The sequence below is a fragment of the Vanacampus margaritifer genome, chromosome 20, assembly GCF_051991255.1.
Source record: "Vanacampus margaritifer isolate UIUO_Vmar chromosome 20, RoL_Vmar_1.0, whole genome shotgun sequence".
Taxonomy (NCBI): Eukaryota; Metazoa; Chordata; class Actinopteri; order Syngnathiformes; family Syngnathidae; genus Vanacampus; species Vanacampus margaritifer.
This window is the reverse complement of record NC_135451.1, coordinates 13,867,471-13,883,146: the sequence shown is the minus strand read 5'-3', so window position 1 is coordinate 13,883,146 and position 15,676 is coordinate 13,867,471. Positions and strand designations below refer to the sequence as shown.

Sequence of the window (15,676 nt, the reverse complement as noted above, 5' to 3'; positions counted from 1 at the left end):
GTATTAAAAAATTCAGCCCCTGAAAACGGTTATGGTCAGCAACATGAAATTTGGTAGGCATGTCTCGTATGAGTTGCACCACAAAAAAGTCTCAAGAAGCTACATCCTAAAATGCACAGGAAGTCTGCCACTTTGGATAGAAGCATCCATATAGACCGACATGTTTTACACCTTTTGCCATTTGGGGAGTAAATGCTTTTGTATTTAAAAAATTCAGCCCCTGAAGACGATTACGGTTAGTAACATGAAATTTGGTAGGCATGTCTACTATGAGTAGTCCCACAAAAAAGTCTCAGGAACCCATGTCCTAAAATGCACAGGAAGTATGCCACTTTGGAGAGAAGCAACCATTTAGACAATCATGTCTAGAGATTTTGTCATTTTGGGGTTAAATGCTTTTGGACCATATTTTGAAAATTCAGCCCCTGCAGACGGTTATGTTCAACTACATGAAATTAAGTAGGCATGTGCACCAAAAGGTCCCAAGAACCCATACCTAAACAGACATAAGAAGTAAGCCATTTTAGGCTTATTTTTCCCATTTATTGTGGTTCTTTTTAAGACAGATTGTGAGGTCACAGACGGCTACGTTAGCATCTCAGCTAGCTGCCGTATGCTTGTCACTTGTCAACCAAAAAGCTTGTGTGTTACACGTGCGTCACGTTTTACATTGCAACAGTGGTCGATTTCATCTCATTTTCTTGTGACAGGCTTGGAATCGTGCAGGGATGCGTAGAGCCATGCTGGGAAGACCACAAGGGAATGAAACGGAGGTAGGGAAGCTCAGCGACAGTCCCCCCCCCCCTCGTCAAACAGATCGGCAGCACCCCCGATTACGTGACAACTGCAATTCGCCTACTTAGTCGGTCCTGCGTCGCGGTTTGGATTTCAATTAATTTCTCTCCTCCTCGACGCTCGCTCGATGCTCGGTATGGGGGGGGGGCGTTTCGCGCACATACATGATGGAGAGCGATGGGGGGTTGGGAGGGGACGCCATAAAGGAGCGGAAAAATGCCTGCGCAGCACATTCACATGTATAACGGCGCAGGTCAGGAAGATTGTGAAGTGTGTGTTTGTGTGCGTGCGCGTGTGTGTGTGTGCATACTAATCAGCTCCCAGAGGCCCTTTAGAGGCTTCAAATCCCTCAGCTTGTCATTTCTTGCCATTAGTCTTACCAGGCTAAGTGGGGGGAGTACGGAGGATAACGTGGCTACTGTAGCTCTTATCTGCGCCTCTCCGCATCCAGCTGACATTCCGTGACATTCCGAGGAGGTCTCGGCACGCCGTCCACTGTACGCCGGGGCGGGGCTGGCGAAGCTGCTGCGCGGCCATTTTCCAAACAAGCTGCTACGGAAGTATGAGCGAAAACAAATAATGTTGGCGCATCAGTCACTACAGTGGACAGGAAGTGAGAATCCAACATGCTTGATTGCTCTAAAATATGTTGTGAAATGGGCTCATCGGAGTGTTTTTTTAGGCTAATAAATAGTTAATAGTCACTCCCAAGATTTTATGCCAACCATATTTTATGACCCTTATATAGCTTTATATATCCAACCACCCCAAAAGTTTTATAGCCCCCCTACCCCAATCATTTTGTCACATTGTCCTCAAAATTTTGTGAGCGCAGAAAATTTTACACTCCCCCATCCCTTATCAAAATAAAATAATTTGCACCACCTACATTTTGTGACTTTTATCGGGTCATTAAAAATTTTGATGACACCTTTTCTTTTTTTTTAGTTACCCACCAAAAATCTCACTAAAACATTTTTTTTTTGCTTGATACAAAATATTATCGAGCACTAAGAATATGGCTTTTTAATTACGATAAAATATGCTAAAAATGTTATGACCCCCATCAAAAAAATTGCACAAAATGTTGTCACTCCCTAAAATGTACAATGTGCTCTTTCCCCGAATAATTAGGGGTCACAAAATTTTAGATTGCTGAAAAACAAGAAAAGAAAAATTGGGGGTGGGGGTCATAAAGCTTTGTCTTATTAGAAATTTGGGATTTTTGGGTTACCCCCCCCCCCCCCCCCCCCCACACACACACACACACAAATACAAAAAGAATGTAGCTAAAACATGTTTTTGCTAGATACTTTTTAAAATCGAGCACTAGGAAGAAAATAGCTTCTTAATTGCTAGACACTAAAACATTTATGACCCCCTCAAAAAAAAGTGCTCCCTAAAATGTACAGTATGCTCTTTCCCCAAATAATTAGGGTCACAAAATAAATAAATAAAAATTGGGTGTAGGGGTCATACATCTTTCTGTGACCATCAAATTTGGGAAATGTCTTCTTGTCATCGTCTTATTTTGTCACTCCTTACAATGTACAGTATGCTCTTTCCCTGAATAATTTGGGGTCACAAAGATGCCGCAAAAAAAAGAAAAAAATGAGTGGGGGTCATAAATCTCTCTGCGTCACCAAATTTGGGAAATGTCTTATTTTCGAGGAGAAAGATTGCCGTTAATTTATAGTGTATCAGAAAAGTTGTGTTGCATACAATTGGTGTGACAATTTCTCTTTGGGGGGGGGGGGGGATCACACTGAGGAGTTTGGGCTAGTGCTATATTGTTTGTGTACTACTTCCCACTACAATAAGTTCTATTTCTAGTGCTGTGGTTGTGGTTCTTTGCCATGCTGATTAAATCCATTCACGCCACATTTTATGGACCTCCAGCTAGGGTTGACGCTAATGGCCAAGCAAATGAGGAAGGTAATGTGGATCGGGGGGCATGGGGGGGGTTATGGTAGTGGCGGCAGAGGGGAACGGGGGTGCGCCCACTCTCACCATCAGCTCTCATTAAGGAGACGACAACGGTGGTGTTGCGCCGAGGCCTGACCCTTAATTCATAAGCCCGCCACAGACCCTCCGTGCGTTAGCAGGCGGACGGCGGCTCGCTAATGGAGCCTGACATCCTGCTCTCGCTAACAGGCCAGGCAGGGTAAAAGCAGGCGGCGATGCTGTGGCGGCAGTGTGTTGGCTTACACGTTCAACACAACCGCAATGATGCATGCTAAAAATAGAAAGTACAGTGGAAAAGCCTAGCATGTTTCCCCATAGTAAATGAAATGAATCGATTGGTTCCGGGCACTTCATAAATGCTTCAGGTGATGTTTTAAGTCGGATTTTAACATTTCCAATTAAAATAAATGTGTAATGTGGTGCTTTGAGATACAAGACTCACATCTCAAATCATCTTACCCTATTGAAATGAATGAAAATGTCATTAATTTGTGCCATTATGTGTTAGCATTAAGCTAACAGCGGCATTTTTCAGGCAAAGTTGTTTTGTTGTACTGTAAATACTGTGGATTGATCGGCTTATATTAATTTTTCTTTCTCTTTTTTTTGTTACACATTAAAACGTTTTACAAAGGAATTGACTTTCAAAAAAGTTTTGTCTCTGTTGTAAAGTTAAAAACTTAAGGACAAAGTCTTGTAAAACAGCCAAATATTCTGCCTGTAATTCATATCGTCATTGTTGCAAGCATGACGGGACCAAAAAATAAATAATTATTTTATTCCTTAAAGTATATATATATTATATATATATATTATATTATATTAGTTGGCCTATAAATCAGTGATTGAAATCGGAATCGGCATCAGCCTAAATAAAAAATCCATACTGAATGATTCCTAGTACATACCAGTTATTTTATTATATTTTTAATGGAGTTTAGTAAAATATCTTTATATCCATTATGATTAATTACATTTTCATGAAAAAATTAAGTAAAATTTGCTCATAGTTATTAGTTAAAAAAATTCTTAATTGGCTAATTTTTACATGATTATTCATCAAATATTCAAATGTGAAGTAAAATAACTTAAAATTAATAATTATGTTTTACTAATTTCTGCAATTATTTATTTTTTAAATGATTAATTATGGAGTGTGTAGTGTTTGCTTGCAAATGTTCCATACACATTTAATAATATGTATCATATATAATGCTAAACATGTTGGATCGTTATATTTTTCACATTTATAATAACTGAAGTAATAAAACAAAAGTGTAATATGCACAGCCTTGTTAGCGCTCTCCTTTTTACCGCTTTGTGTGTCATTCTCGCTCGCTCGCTCTTGTCGTTCATTGCTTGAGACTCAGGCGGCGGAAGCAAAAAGCTGCACTGATAAATAGGTCAGAGAGCTTTTGCACCCCCACCCCCCCACCACAGACCCTCCGATGGTTTCAGGCCCGGCTTGGCAAATTGAACATAATTAAGGCCCAAGGCAAAGGTTGCACTTTTACTTGCAGTCGACAGGAGCAGTGAGTCGGCGCGGACACGCCACCGTGCATGTTTGCTACAGCATGCCTGAGCATAGAGGAGGAGAAGGTGGGGGGAGGTTCGAGGACGGCAGCCATTACAGAAAAACTCCCGGCGCATCATAGCATCTCTATTTAGCGCCTTGTCTGCCGCTCATCGTGTGCGCATTAAAGCAACTGTCTGACGTGTTGTGGAAAAGCGGCATTCATGGTCTTGGCAGGCCAATATGGAGAAGAACTCACCTTCGTTTAGACGATGCTCTATTGGACTGTACGTGTCTGGTAAAAAATAAGACAGACAGGAAAGCATTAGCGCCTCTGCGCTCAATCTTAGCTGCTGGATCATCATTGTGGGTGTGTGTGTACACATGCATATCGACCTTGCTGAACCATACCGAAAATTGAATTGAATTGAAGTCCCCCAAATAAAATCACCTTTAATTGGACAGATTCACCCCTAATATATCTGTATATAAGCACATGTTAAAACATATAATTGTTTTGATTTTAGATGCATACAATGAACCCAATGGTGCATTTAGCTAAAACTACTAGCAAGTTTGCGAGCAAGTCTAAAAGAAAAACATTAAATTAAACCAATGACATTTTTACCTAAAACTACTAGCACGTTTATTAGCAATTATAAAAGAAAAACATTAAATGAAACCAATGACGCGTTAAGCTAAAGCTATTAGCATGTTTGCTAGTGAAAGACAAACATTAAATGCGCTAATGACACATTTAGCTAAAACTACTAGCACGTTTACTAGCAATTCTGAAAGAAAAACATTAAATGAAACCAATGACGCATTAAGCTAAAACTATTAGCATGTTTGCTAGTGAAAGACAAACATTAAATGCGCCAATGACGCATTTAGCTAAAACCACTAGCACGTTTACTAGCAATTCTGAAAGAAAAACATTAAATTAAACCAATGACGCGTTAAGCTAAAACTATTAGCATGTTTGCTAGTGAAAGACAAACATTAAATGCACCAATGACGCATTTAGCTAAAACCACTAGCACGTTTACTAGCAATTCTGAAAGAAAAACATTAAATGAAACCAATGACACATTTAGCTAAAACTACTAGCACGTTTACTAGCAATTATGAAAGAAAAACATTAAATGAAACCAATGACGCGTTAAGCTAAAGCTATTAGCATGTTTGCTAGTGAAAGACCAACATTTAATGCGCCAATGACGCATTTAGCTAAAACCGCTAGCACGTTTACTAGCAATTCTGAAAGAAAAACATTAAATTAAACCAATGACGCGTTAAGCTAAAACTATTAGCATGTTTGCTAGTGAAAGACAAACATTAAACGCGCCAATGACGCATTTAGCTAAAACCGCTAGCACGTTTACTAGCAATTCTGAAAGAAAAACATTAAATGAAACCAATGACGCATTAAGCTAAAACTATTAGCATGTTCGCTAGTGAAAGACAAACATTAAATGCACCAATGACGCATTTAGCTAAAACCGCTAGCACGTTTACTAGCAATTCTGAAAGAAAAACATTAAATTAAACCAATGACGCGTTAAGCTAAAACTATTAGCATGTTTGCTAGTGAAAGACAAACATTAAATGCGCCAATGACGCATTTAGCTAAAACCGCTAGCACGTTTACTAGCAATTCTGAAAGAAAAACATTAAATGAAACCAATGACGCATTAAGCTAAAACTATTAGCATGTTTGCTAGTGAAAGACAAACATTAAATGCACCAATGACACATTTAGCTAAAACCGCTAGCACGTTTACTAGCAATTCTGAAAGAAAAACATTAAATGAAACCAATGACGCGTTAAGCTAAAACTATTAGCATGTTTGCTAGTGAAAGACAAACATTAAATGCGCCAATGACGCATTTAGCTAAAACCGCTAGCACGTTTACTAGCAATTCTGAAAGAAAAACATTAAATGAAACCAATGACGCGTTAAGCTAAAACTATTAGCATGTTTGCTAGTGAAAGACAAACATTAAATGCACCAATGACGCATTTAGCTAAAACCACTAGCACGTTTACTAGCAATTCTGAAAGAAAAACATGAAATGAAACCAATGACGCGTTAAGCTAAAACTACTAGCACGTTTCGATTATGAAAGACAAACATTAAATGAACCCAATGACGCACTTAGCTAAAACCAGTAGCAAGTTTGCTAGCAAGTCTGAAAGACAAACATTTCACATCGCATCATGGTGCTAAATCAAGCCAAGTGACGTGTTATCTCCCAAAACAAGCCGTGGCAGCCTAAATAGAGACCGAAGAAGCATCTTCACAGCAGTCAACGCTGAGGAGCCCATTGACCTTTCATTACGCCGGGTGTGATAAGGCCAAATATCTCCACCGCCTAAATGTCAACTCACTGTATGTGTTATAATTGCTACTTTTTCCTCCGCGCTACGTTTTAATGCACAGACCCTCGTCCACGGTCACGGGACATTTATCCTTCTTCATCATGATTAGTATTTTTTTTTTTAATGAAAGCAAGGAATGCGAGGACTCCCGAGAGTGGAGCCCTCGTTAATGCCTTCTCATTAGTAGTTTTTATGCATGGACAAATAAACAAATGCTAATAAACTAATTATTTTCCACACAACTAATTCGGGGAGCTTTGAATATTCATGCTAGTGCCAAGAAGTAGCGCAATTATGCCTTCTTAGCCTGGATTCTTAAAAACATGCACTTGTTGTTGTTTTCTTTGAAGGAGGCCTTTTTGTGCATATTTAAATAAAAATTAATGGCGTGGTACCAGGGAGTTGGAACGCAAGCTGCTCGGTAGCTGGAGAAGCTAACGTAGCAGGCAGTCTTAATGGCCACCAGTTGACAAAAAGCCAACGGGAGTCGGGACAAAAACATGAAGTAGAAAGCTACTGAAATTAAACTAAGCTAACAAGCATATGGGCAGCTAGCACAAGAAGCTAACGTAGCGCCACTCCAAAATCATGTTCATTCACTGATTTAACAATGCCAGGGACATATTTTTATGTCTTTTTCGAATCCGGACATTCAATCCCATATACGTTTATATTTTTTTTTCACGTGGTAGCCCATCACTGCCGTTGTTGTTACTGGACCGGAGAGAGGAACCCTCCTAGATTAGCTTAGCGCTAGCGAGCTAGTAAGACAGACACAACAATAATGGACAACACAGAAGGATTTAAAACTTTACCAAAAGCCAGTTTACAGCGTGGGCTCCTTAAAGTAAGTTATTTTAAAGTAAAATCTTTCCGTAGGTTGACACGAATGAGTTAGCGCACATGCAGCCTTGATGCACTGTAATATGTTTTCGGAAAAGTGAATACGAGGCTTGGTAGTGTTTTTGTACTGCGATTGAGGCAACCAGCCCAAGGTGTACCCCACCTCTTGCCCCCAAGTCAACTGACTCCAACCCAGCCACCCTCCTAATGAGAAAAAGCTCTCTAGAAAATGGATGGATGTGTTTGACGGCATCTTTTCCCCCCTCCTCGTTATGCACCTTCCGTATCCTGACGCTGATTAGTCCTGACCTATGCAACCTAGCTGGGCTCTATCCAATCAGACTAATCATTCCCTTCCCCCTTCTTCTTCTTCTTCTTCTTCTTTTGGCTAATGGGCTTTCCCTGCTCTGATGACTTTGCACTTAATGGAGGAGCGCTGGCTGGGATGGTCGAACCCTCCTTGTACAGAAACGGTGGACAGTCTGAGAAGCGACGTCATATTTAGCTTTAGCTCTTTTTATTTACTGATACGAGTATAGGCATGGCGGCGTATGAATATGCATGCGGCTCCCAAAGGGCACGCCAATGAATGAATATTCACACTTAATCTATAGCCAACGGCATGCATATATTATTAATCGCTTGGTCTTTTTTTTTTTGGGGGGGGGGGGGTCCTAATTTAATTTCGATCCTCTGTTCATTTCCTGCCATGCCGAAGAGATGAATGTGTTTAGCTTTTTCTGTGGCTTTTGTAAAATATTTTTGACAATAACCATTATGATAACGCAAAATATTTCACATTTCCACATTACATTTGTTTCCTTTTAAAAAAAAATTCAATTGCGCATGTTATTTTTATTTGCATATGTATTTTAATAAAATATATGCATCTTTAATTTTACTGTTGATTAGTTTTTTTTATTTAAACCATTATTTTTATTATTTAAAAATAATTATTAATAATTATTGTTTTTTTAATTGTTTTTTTAAATGCACAATCATCTAGTAAATGTAAAGTATTTAAATGCCGTAAAATTGAATGCAAATTTGCAGTTTTTACAGATTTTAATGTCCTTTTTAAACTGTACAGATTTGTTATGCATATGTTCTTAATTTAATTAAAATAAATGTTAATTTTATAAATTAAACAAGACAGTTGTCTTCCTATACATGAATGCATCCTAAAAAACAAAAGAATGAGGTACGGTGTTTACGAGGCGAAGATTGCCGATTGCTGACTATCCCGCCTGAATGAGTCAAATTCCCGTCTGGGAAAAGTCGTGTTCGCACTCCATCTAAAAGGCTTTTTGGAGAGTGAGGTGACACTTTAAAAGCTTTTTCTTTGACGCGAAAAGCTGCTTTCCACACAATTGAACCAACGAGTCAAATTGCATTAGGGATGCGCAAATAGATCCAACATAGGAAAACACTGAATGACGTGTTTAACTAGCCGACATCAGCCTGTCGCAACAACAGGAAGAGGAAGTCCAAATAAAATACAAAAGGTCCAAAAACTTAGGAGAAAAATATGCCTCAAAATGAGAAACATTTTGGAGTGGAGATGTAGATAGCTACGCTAGCGCTAGCTAGTTAGCCTCCAACTTTAGAATTGCGGAATGGTGGTGACATAACACTTTTTGGTTAGAGGTTGATTAATTTTGCCACCAAAGGGCTTTGATTCAATGTTAGCTTCTTGTGCTAGCCAAAGATTGGCTAGCGGCTATGTGATTGCTAGTGTCATTACTTTTGTTATTTGTGACGAAATACTGAGCTGAGATGTAAACTGCTACGTTAGCTACCTGTGCTACCATTAATGGTATGCGCTCGCCATTTATGGTCATTTTGATGTTGACTGAATATTTAACTCGTTGCGCTAGCCACCAACTGGTCGTTAGCGTAATGCGCTCAAATGTGAAAACTTCCGTGTTAAAACAGGAATTTTATCAAGACATAATTAGATATTGAACTTGTATTTTCCGTTGTGGCACCAATAAGCTTCCGTAGCCTTCAATGTTCCGCTTTTGATTCTATTTTGACAGACTTCAAGATGACTTTATTGGTTTTGTCTCGGTACAACATGAAGAACGGCTCATTAGCCCTCAAAGTGAAAACTACACGTACACGTCAGCAGGTGATATTTCAACATAATTACTTCAAAAAATAAAGGAACTAACTCGTCAGTGTGTAATGAAGGACTCGTTAGCCCCCAAAACGACGACTATCTGCCCAATCTGAACGGTTAATAATTTACAATAATTATCCCTACGTGTTGACTCGGAGGCGCCAATTTGCACGGCGCTCCTGTGTGAATATTTGAGCGGTACGGCGCCGTTTGTTATCCGCCCCTCATCTCTCTCCCACGCTTGTGCGCAGCGACAATGTGACCTCGCCGTAAACTCACTCAAGCCTGAAACGTGTCACCTCCAAATCAAACTCCGCCGCTTTCTTTACGGCAGACGAGAGGGGGGGATTCTGTCGGGGATCATCGCAGACGCCGTTTCTATTTTTCTTCCTTTGTTCCGCCGGCTCAGAAGGAGCGAAAAGAAAAAGATGTCAATGTGATTTCTTCTGGGTGGCAAAGAGATTTGCGAATAAAAAACAATTTTCGGGAAGTTTGGAGCTCGCCTGCTGTGTTGTGCCCACTTTTTTTGTGTGGGCGGTATCGGGGTTGCTTCATTTGCTATGCCTGCTGCCAACATTGATATGTCACCTCTGGAGGATTTTTTTTTTTGGGGGGGGGGACGCACACGAAAAAAGTTATGTTGGACAACTTGGGTGACCGCGTCGTCAACACCGAAAGTAAAAGCAATTTGGCGGACTTCTATTAGCAAAATTGCGAAAACGAGCCCCAAGGCTTGATGATCATTTGGATGATTAGTCGTGAAAAAGTGGGAAGAAAAAAAATGAGCCCCATACACCAGTTTCATTGACCAACGCGGAACTCGGTGGGCTTGTTGATCGTAACAGGACGCACAAAAAAGTCTCAAGGGCCCATGCCCAAAATTTAACAAAAAATCAGCTACTTCCATTTTAATCAGCCATTTTGAGTGAATTCCAGGGATCAGCTAAATCGCCTTTTCATCTAAATTTGTGGCATCAAAGTTTGATGGTTATTTACAGGATTAATTATGAAAAAGGGTCACAAAAAAAAAGCCCCCGACATCCGTTTTACCCACCACAAAGTCGGCCATTTTAGGTGAATTTCAGGGCTCGTTCTTTGACAAACCGCGACTATGAATTCAATAAGTCGCAGTTCGTCAAAGACGCTTTTTGTTTTATTTCCCAATTTTTTTTTATGTGGGTAGAGAATTGTGTCAAAGTCTGCAAATTATTTGCAGGATTGGTCAAAAGGTGCGAAGGAATTACACGTAATAGCTGTTTTTTTTTTTTTTGCTATACTGTTGAAACTTGCTGTCCGCATGGCCGACAAATGTTGAGAATCGTGTACCCGTTCGTTATAAATGCATTTCCAAAATATAATTGCAAAAATATTTTAAAATAGTTTTAAAAATATAGATGCTTAGCAGTTTTTAACCTTTGTTTGAAGTGTCAAGAATCTTTGTAATCGGGCATCTCTAAAGACGACTATTTGAAAGTTTTCTCAGTGTTTAAATGCTATATAGTCGGCCATTTTAGGTGAATTTCAGGGCTCGTACTTGGACGAACTGCGACTATGGAATTCATAAGCGGGTAACCGAGATAAATGGGTAATACTATTCTTTTCTTTTTTTTCAAAACCTTTTTATGTGGGCAGGTGTCAAAGTCAGCCAATTATTTGTTAGATTAGTCAAGCGGTGTGTAGGTCCGTTTATTGCTCCTTGAAAATGTAATTACACGTGTTTTTTGCTACACTGTTTAAACTTGTTATCTGCATGGCCGACAAATAACAAAAATCGTGTACCCGTTAGCAATAAATGTATTGGAAAATATAAAAAAATATAATTGAAAAAAATCAGATTTTTTTTTAACCCCAAAATTATTGAAAAACTGATAAAACAAAAATGTTGGGGGGAAAAGATGCAAAAATATTTCAAAATCCGCATATGCCTAGCAGTTTTTAGCCTTTGTTTAAAGTGTCAAGAATCTTTGTAATCAGGCATCTCTATAGACGCCTATTTGAATGTTTTCTCAGTGTTTAAATGCTATATAGTCGTCTGACCAGGATCAAATTTATCCAGAAGCGCAGTCACTCATCCACACCTTCTTCTGCATTCCACATACATTCCAAATCATTTTACCATGAGTGATTATATTTGGGGCTTATCTTTACTTATTGCTAACTTTGAATGGACTTCAGTTTTTTTGTGCTCAGACTGAGCCAACAGCTTGAGAGCCATTTGGGGATTGGAGGTGAGGACAAACTTGCGCATCAGCATGTCCTAATCCCGGTGAGGCGTAATCCGAGATTAGGCATCATCATCATCATCATCTGTAGCGAGGGGCGTGGTTTAGGCCATCGTTGCGGTTTTGCCATGATTGCTTGTGTCGGAGCTCAAAATGGCCGCCGAGAAACGTTGATTCATGTGTGTGTGTGTGTATGCGTGCGCGTGCGAGGTCAATCTCATCACCCTGCTCAGTGGCACATGGTGGAGCCGTAATCCTAAAGGGTCAGAGTTCGGTTTCACGCTGCTCGCCTGGCTGAAAGGGCAGATGGGACACGCGCGCGTGTAAACACACACACACACACACACACACACACACACACACACACACACACACATGCTGCCGGCGTGCTTTGAAGGGCAGATGGGAACGTTGTCATCTCCCGTGCGATGCCTTTTAAATTATACTCAGGCCTAAAAAGCTACACAGACTTCATTTGTTTGCGCAGGACCGAGAGTACAAAAAAGCTTGGTTGCGGAAGATAGCATGGCAGTTAGCATTGCTAGCTAAGTCATCTGATTGTTGCTAGCCTTACAACATTCAAACCAGTGGGCACTCAAGACAAAATCTTATGCCTAACTTTACTCAAACAACAACTGCGTGCTTAATAAGAACGTCTTTCATCACGGAAGTTGAAAGATACGACGGCTAGCGGCACACGGCTAGCTACGCCTCGGCCAGTGTAAAATCATGGGCACTTCCTCCCCAAAATGGAGTCCAATGGCTGATCAAAGCAGGACTATTCAGGCGACCGCTCCGTTCTTTTTTGTGTCCCGCAGATTTGTTCTAAATCAGGGACGCCTAATCCAGCGCAAGCAGATTATACGTGTATTAAAATCCTTTCAAATTGTAGTGTTTTAATAGCGGCGCACATGCAAGGCAAGCAGATTAGGAACATGTCGGGGATATTGTCAAAAATGCTGCACTGACAATTCCCGAGAGGCTACGCTGCAACAGCATACGTGCGAGTTGCTTCACTTGTTGTGGAATTGATCGGTTACGATCCAACATGATTCATTGTCATCGCAAAGTTATTCCATTTACAATGCAAATATGATTCACTCCAATTAAGATACGATTGATTAGGGCTGCTCGATCTGCTCATTCACTCTCAACCATTTTTTTACAAAAGCAATCCCCTTCACTCCCGGCTGTTTTACTGGATTTTGACATATTTTGCAAGGCCCACAGAATATTCTCTTCTATTTCTATAAAAATACGGAACCTACCAAAAAAAGCAATGATTCTCTATATTTGTATCTGTTTCCGTTTTGTAGCAATTAGCATTAGAATATAGCTAAGTTTCCTCATTGTTCACAAATCTATTTAGAATTGTGAGTAAATGAGCTTTTTTTTAATGTATCTATTTTGCTCTGTGTAATAACTACCAGTTCTTCAACTGTTCTTTGCAGTTGAAAGGCTGCATCAAAGCCTTCTGTATGCTCTAGCATAAAAAAAATGTATAAATACGTCTTTGGTGCACAAACATTAAAAATAGAACATATTTTTTGAAATCACGATTATTCAAACGATTTTACATTTTTGGGTACAAAACAAAAAAATGTTTAAACGTAAAAAAAAAACTAAATTATTATTTTTTTAAGTTTCAAATAAAAAAAATTGGAAACACTAATTAAGAAAATTCCTTTTGGACCAAACAAAATATATACAATTAGTTTAGAAAATAAAAATAAAGGTACCAATGTATAAATTAAAGTATTCAACATTGATGTTCAATTAAAAAATTTTTTTTTTTAAACAATGATGGCAATTTTGTAATCGTGGAGTGTAATAATTGAAATTGTAATAGAATTTCGATTCATTGCACAGCCCTACGATGGATTTCGTCCGTTCCGATTAAGGTTTCAATTCACCCAAGTTTCGTTATGACGTGATAACGACGATTTGATACAATTCACTCAAATTAACACATGCTGTCACACGATTCACTCTAGTTACGATGCCATATATTAAAGCACAAACAAATAAAAAAAATATAACCCCCCACTCATGCACACAAAAGCAACCGTATGATGCTTATTCGGATACATTGTGCTTCTAGTTTCAATTCCATTTTGGCTAATAAAATCTCTTGACATGCTGGTAAGGACCCGAGCGTTCGGGTGCGAGCCTCGGCAGGCCCGTCACTCCCGACGTGGTTTATCCGCGGGTCAGCGGTGACAGGGTTGCCCCTCAATTACCGAGTATCAGCACCGCTGTCTCGGCGTCTCATCAGCCCCCAACCCCTTCCTTGCACCCGTCTCCCCCCCACAAGCAACACTGGAGGATGCTGGCGAGGATGTGTGGGGGAGGGGCAACTGATGGAGATTCCATTCAGCGCACGTCATTACAATATTTCACCATCTGGATGCTTTTTATTAGATGGCAATCATAAAGTCACTTTTGCAATATTGATAATATCATGATGTAATGAAATTGCTTCTGCCATCCACTCATTTTCAAAGATTGTCTTCATATGGTGTATTCAATCAAAAATGATTTTGCTGCAAGGGCCGATATTGATCCGATGAATACGCGCATAGTATTATCGTAGACACCAAAGATACTTTTAAAATTATGAAGAGGAAAATATTCTAAACTTGTTCAGTGTGAATGCATTTTCATGATAAGATTTACATCCCGATAATCAAGTATGTAAAGTTGGTGAAGGCCCGATTATCGGATTTCCCATGGAGCGATTATCAAGTGTGGTACACGCATACCAATAACTGAGAAAAAGTAATTTTATTTTTATTTTTTGTTTTTAATAATCTTTTCTTTTTAAAAAAAAGAAAGAAAAGATAATTAAAAAATTTGGCGCGTCAGGCGATACATTTTTAAAATCATAATTAATCGCATGACTTCACTAGTTAACTCACAATTAATCACAAATTGTATATCTGTTCTAAATGTACAATAAAAAAAATCAAGGTTTTCATACTCTTGTTAACAAAAATGGTAAAAAAAAAAAAAAACGTTAAACTGATAGAAATAGTTCAAATGACTTTTTGACGACTATAGCCGTCAATGGCCGTGTATGAGTTAAATATTTTAAGGAACACTCCCAGTTTCCCAACTCCCAACGACAAATGTAACCGTCTGACTTATTGTAATGACTTCATGTTTAATGCATCCACCTTAACTAATAAGGTCAACTAGCAGCAAAATGGCTGACAGGAGTGTGTGCGTATACGTTGGAACAATGGCCACGCGCCGCACACAATGGGCGGGACGCGCAATGAGTCAACACGGAGGTGTGCGGCCAGCTGGAGCCCTCCGCCCCCGGAAGGTCACCAACCGCTCGCCGCCTCATGAAAATGGATGGCGCACAGGGGGGAAAAGTTGCTTTGTCATACAGATAACCCCGACGCGTGGAGGCCGACTCGGGAGCCACCTTTGTTTGAAGGCGAGGCCGTTTGACGTTCGTGACGGTGAAGGGAGTTATGACCCCACCTCCCCCGGCAGATGGAAGTGAAGGAGGCCGCTTGGCTTTTAATGCAGTCAAGTGATTTCCATTTTTTCAGTAATTTTTTTTAACGGGGTTTTTACAATAGAAATACAAATATTAGCACAAATTAGCACTCTATTGTATTGTACCTTACAAAAACAATGACATCATTGAACAGAATTGATCAATGGCCACCTGGGGGGCACGTGTGTACAATAAATGGACGTCATACAGTACAATTTTTCAGCAGAGGTGGCAAACCCAGATCCAGAAAGTAAATACCCTGCCACAGTTTGGCTTTAGCCCCTGGTGCTAGCGTGCTAGCTAGCTAGCTAGCTCCCTTAGC

At 39.7% G+C, this 15,676-nt stretch overlaps 1 long non-coding RNA gene across 2 annotated transcripts in view; it reads right to left on the bottom strand.

The window, feature by feature from the left end:
• Positions 1–974: 974 nt before the first annotated feature.
• Positions 975–15,676, bottom strand: part of LOC144039992 (uncharacterized) — a 32,366-nt gene continuing 17,664 nt past the window's right edge. For both annotated transcript variants that reach the window (XR_013289594.1, XR_013289595.1), the window contains 2 exons: positions 4,533–4,568; positions 975–1,347 (listed from right to left, as the gene is read on the bottom strand). This is a non-coding gene — a long non-coding RNA (uncharacterized LOC144039992). The remainder of the gene's footprint in view (positions 1,348–4,532; positions 4,569–15,676) is intronic.